The 5,019-nt window shown below is 66.3% G+C and overlaps 2 non-coding genes across 2 annotated transcripts; one reads left to right on the top strand and one right to left on the bottom strand.

The window, feature by feature from the left end:
* The first annotated feature begins 415 nt into the window (after positions 1-415).
* TRNAK-UUU (transfer RNA lysine (anticodon UUU)) lies at positions 416-488 on the top strand. The gene has a single exon. It is a non-coding gene; the product is annotated as a tRNA-Lys (tRNA).
* A 180-nt stretch (positions 489-668) lies between these two features.
* On the bottom strand, positions 669-741 carry TRNAK-UUU (transfer RNA lysine (anticodon UUU)). Its single transcript has one exon. It is a non-coding gene; the product is annotated as a tRNA-Lys (tRNA).
* Positions 742-5,019: the final 4,278 nt, after the last annotated feature.

Below are 5,019 nucleotides of genomic sequence, written 5' to 3'. Positions count from 1 at the left end.
GCCATAGAGCGCCCCGGAAGCTGCCCCTAGAGAGGACAGGATCCCCGCTCGGGGTGCGCGCCCGCCCCCCGCGGTGGAGGACCAAGCCGTAAGGCGGACCACGTGTCCTCCCAGCCCCATGCACCCCCGGGCCCGGTGCAACCCCCCCCCACCTCAGCCCGGTGCAAGCCCCCCACGCCGGAACCGCTTCATAAGGTACAGAGCTGCACTCCCCCCTCCTCCAGCCCAACGCAAGCCCTCCCATGCCTCCCTCTGCCCGGCCGGTACAGGGTTGCGCCCCCTCCCTGGCCCTGTACAAGCCCCCCCGGTGCCGCCCCCCAGCTCGGTGCGAGCCCCCCGCCCCATGACCCCCGTACAGCGCTCCCCCCACGGCGGCGCGCAGTGATAGCAACGTCCCGGTAGCAGTGCTGACAGAGCCCGGATAGCTCAGTCGGTAGAGCATCAGACTTTTAATCTGAGGGTCCAGGGTTCAAGTCCCTGTTCGGGCGAAATCGTCTTTTTGTCTCCAATCCTCTGTTCGTGTGTGCGGTTTTTTTATTTCCCTGCCAGGGTTGTCCGGGGGCGCAGCGGGGACCCCCTCGGCGGGAAGCGCCGCTGCTGCCGCGCGTGTGAAAGGCTTTTAAGGGGGCGGGAAAAATAGTCAGGAGAAAGGGGGGGGAAAAATTTGTCGCCCGAACAGGGACTTGAACCCTGGACCCTCAGATTAAAAGTCTGATGCTCTACCGACTGAGCTATCCGGGCTCTGACAGCGCTGCCTGCTCTGCCTGTACATCGCGCTCTCCCCGAGCTGCGCAGCTGCCTGCACCCTGCTGCCTGCCCCCTCCTGCCTGCCCCTCACCACAGCCCACACCCCCACGGACACTCGGCAGCCAGCCGGTTAATGCCACGGTTATTTCACAGCTCGGGGTACAAATAAACCAGCGCGGGCTGATCCTGCACATTATTCTTGCCGTAGGTGCAGGGTGGGCTGTTGGGCAGGGGGTGCCGTGTGGAGGAGCAGGGGGTTCCCCCACTGTGGGACCTGGGGGGTCCACCCACCTCTTCCCCCCCCGCAGCAAAGCTCAATACGCAGGATGGGGCTGGGAGGGCAGCGCTGGAGAAACCTGGGGTGTTTCAAAGGGGGTTAGGCAAAGTGCGAAGGGAAGAAGCGCAGGGAATAATCTATCGCAGAACAGGGGATACCGGGGTGTGTTTAATTAGTGGGATTTCTCCAGCCAACCCGCAGGCCTGCTTGCAGCTTGTCCCCACACCCTGGGTGACGATTCCCGTCAGAGGGTGGGCGCAGCCCGTGGGGTTTTGCAGATGGATGCAGTGCTGGTTGGGGCCATTTTTCTACCAGGGCCTGGTGGGAGATGGAACCTGGCGGTGCCCAGCTGCACCAGGGAACCCTCGAGCCCTGGCTTCCCCCCGCACGGCGTGGTGAATCCTGCAGCAACCTTCATCCTCCCGTCTCTTGGGGATCTTCAAGGAAGCAGGGAGGTTGGGATAATACTGTGTCACCACTAAACCCAAACCACAGGCGCGGCGGTCGGCTGGGCTGTGACCCGCAGCCCTCCCAGTGCGGCTCGCCGCTCTCCAGCACGGCGCTGGGGTTTCAGAGGTGAATATTACCCCCATCTGCGGGAGGCTGGCAGGGCCAGCTGCCGGCAAAAACAAATTACAGCTACCGCTGCGATGGCTCCAGCACATCTGTTGCCCACAATGTGCTTGTGCAGCCGCTTCTGCCCCTGCTCTCCCCCGAGCCCGGGGGCTGGCTGCTGCAGGTGGGAGCGTGTCCCCACCAACCTGGGGGCTCTGGGGACCTGTAAGAGCCACCCACCCCGGCTTCAGTGGGGTGCTGTGGGGTGTCTCGGCATCCTCCTGCAGCTCCCCGCAGGGGTACAGAGGAGGACCCGCACCCCTGGAGGTACTAGCCCAGTGGGAAGCAGCGGGAGGTGGGTGCCGATGGGGACCCCAGCGCTGCCCCCGAGGACGGGGCTGCAGCGTTTTGGGGAGGTGGAGGGGGCCGGTGCTGCGGCCAGGGCGGAGGAGCAGGAGCGGCTCATCCCCCACCGACCGTCCCGCCGGCAGCGGGGCGGGGGCGATGCGGGATGGGGGCGATGCGGGGGGCATCCCGGGGAGCATCCCGGGGGAAGCCGGGGGGGAACACCGGGGCTTGGCGGAGGCAGCGCGGGGGCCAGCCCCGCCTCGCCCCCGGCCCCCGGCGCCGTGCAATGCGGCGGGCCGCCGGGAGATGGCCCCGCGCCGCGCTGCGCCCCTCCATTGTCCGCCGCCGCCGCCGCCGCCGCGGCCGTGCTCGCTCCCTCCCTCCCCCCCTCCCTCCCTCCCCCTCCCGCCGCCGCCGCCGCGGCGCGGCCCCGCCGCCGCCCGGCCCCAGCCCGGCCCGGCCCGCCGCCGCCGCCGCAGCCCGCTCGGAGCAGGTAGGGCTGCGCCCCGGGGGGAGCGGGGGAGCCACAGCGGGTGCGGGGGGGGGGGGGGACGGGTGGTGGGAGCAGGCCGGCTCCTCCAATGAGCGGCTCGTTCCGGGTTTTTCCCCTTAAAAAAAAAATAATTTATATATATACACATATATAAATCATTTCACCTCCTGGGAGGAGATGTGGGAGCTCCATCCGGGGGCTGCTGTGAGTCGCTTCCCCAGCGCTGCCCGAAAGCTCCAGCCCAGCCTTGTGTTTTTCCAGGACTGAAAACCCCAAAAGCCCCGGGGCGGCGGGGGGGGTCCCGGGCGCTGCACGCCCAGGGCGCGGTGCGGGGTCTGGGCTCTTGAAATGCACCGTCGGGCGGGGGTGGGGGGGGGGGGGGCGGAAAGTTGGGTTGTTTTTATGAGCAGAACAATGAAACGGTCCCCGTCAAATTGCAAAGTTGCCCGTCAGCAAAGTAGAGAGGCAGGGCTGGGGTTTCTGCTCTTTCTCATCATGTCAGAGTCCCCCCACCGGGACAGGGACAGGGACAGGGACAGGGACAGGGACGGGGACAAGCCAGCGCTCGTGCGCGGCCGGGAAGGGTCTGCTCATCCCACCAAAGCCACGGTGCAGGCGTGGGCTCTAGGTACGGTGCGTGGGGGCAGAAAGCACTTCTGAGGATGCTGGGCATGCTGCGGCGAGCTGCGATGCTCCCTTTGCTCCTGCGGTACGGTGCTCTGGATCCTGAACTTGCAGAAATGCTCATGCGTGTATTTAACAGTAAACTCCAGAGATATGCGAGCTATTACCCCTGAGCAAAGGAGATGTATTGACTTAACCACAGCTATTCATGTGTATAAGGCCAAGCACGAATGTAATTGTTCACAGGATCTGGGCCAGGGTGAACTAGCACCAGTGTGATCAAGAAAAATCAATCTTTTCCTCCCAAAGCGGGAGGGACGGGGTAGCAGGGAGCTGTGGGGTGAGGGAAACCTGCCTGGCAAACAGGGCACCCGGCTCTCCCGGGCTAACCGCCTCGGCAAGGCGCCTGCCCCACCTCGCCTTGGGAGCACCCTCCTAAATACCAAGTGAAGCGAGGTCGGGGAGAGGATCCATGCTGCTGCCGGGAGCTGAACGGAGCTGCCTTTCCAGCCCAGCAGCCATGCAGCCGCGCACCAGTCCTCCTTGCGTGCTGCAGTGTAAGTAGGTGCTCCGTGTGTGTGTGCAGGCGTTGCCTGGGTGCACATTAGGGATGTGTGCGCAGCCGGTGCACGCCAGCACCCCGGGCTGCGGGGCAAGGGACATGTGTGCGAGGCCGGGGTGCTGACGAGGCCAGGGCTTCCGCGGTCCTGAGCCGTGGGGAGGGACCACCGGGGTTGTAGCAGCAGCAGCACCCACGGCCCCGTCCTGAGTGAGGTGTTTCCCTGCGTGTCGGGTGCTCTGGAGGAGCCGCGTGTGTCTGGCCTGTGTCTGTGGTGTGTCCTTGGGCTGCGGCTCTCTCCTACGGCATGGAAATCCTGCGGGCAGAGCAGGGCTGAGCAGCCGAAGGAGCTGGTTCCCATTGCAGACCAGGCTGGGTCTGGCATGCAGTGTGGGGCCAGCCAGACCCCCTGCACCCCAACAGGGTGCTGTGGGCAGGAGGGTGCACCCCGGTTGCTGCATGTCCTCAGTGCACCCCGCCAGTTCAGCTGCGAGCGCATGTGGGTCAGGGAGAGCCCCGTGGAGCCCTGCAGAGCGTGCGGCATGGATACAGCTGCAATCACAGCAGCAGGATCCGGCCCCTGGGGCTCACCCAGACCGCTGGGCTGTGGGGCAGAGGGCAGCGCGGGCAGGGAGGGCGGCACGCTGCCGCTTGCCAGCCCGTCCCAGCTCTGCCGTGCAGGCAGGACTCTTTCCCTGGGTGCTGGTGCAGCGGCATGCGCCGAGGCCAGGGAGGTGCCATGCTTTACATTGCTCAGCTGTCCTGAGCGTATATGGGGCTCCTTGCCTACCTGAGCTCCCGTGCAGGCTGTGCACGCAGGATCGCTGCCAGCAGGCCGGTGTGCAGCTGGGTGCACGTACACCCGCGCTATCGCAGAGCTAGCCACGCCGCGCCGGGTGCTCACCGCGGAGGAAGCCAAGATTTGCATAGGAGCCGAGTGCCAGAGCTGCCGCGCCGGGGAGAGCCCGACTGCCAGCATCCCCCAGGGACGCCGAGCACCGCAAAAACCCGGCCCTGGGGGTGGGCGCTGGGCGCTGGAGCAGCAAGGGTTGAGTAATTTGGAAAGTCCGACCACGGGTGTGCCCCGGGGCCAGGGAGCGGCGGAGGCACGCGTGTCTTGGCCCCGTCATCGGGGCGGCTGTGGGGCCCGGAGCTGCCGCCTGGGAACACCGGGGAGGATGCAGCGGTGGGTGGCTTTGCGGAAAGGTCCCACCCTCGCTCCTCCCCGTGCCCCCATCGCTTCGCAGATGCTGGGTGAGGTTCAGCATCTCTGTGCAGCCGAGCATGAGGCTGTCGTGCCTCTGACATCCCCCCACCCACGCCGTCTCCTGCCCCACACCTGGCTGGGACACCCCATTGTCCCCTCCATTGTCCCCACTGCAGACTCGGCTCCCACCGCGCGGGGCTCTGGGTGGT

Source organism: Calonectris borealis, chromosome 26 (assembly GCF_964195595.1).
Source record: "Calonectris borealis chromosome 26, bCalBor7.hap1.2, whole genome shotgun sequence".
Taxonomy (NCBI): domain Eukaryota; kingdom Metazoa; phylum Chordata; class Aves; order Procellariiformes; family Procellariidae; genus Calonectris; species Calonectris borealis.
The sequence above is the reverse complement of the archived record's forward strand: the minus strand, read 5'-3'. Positions and strand labels throughout refer to the sequence as shown.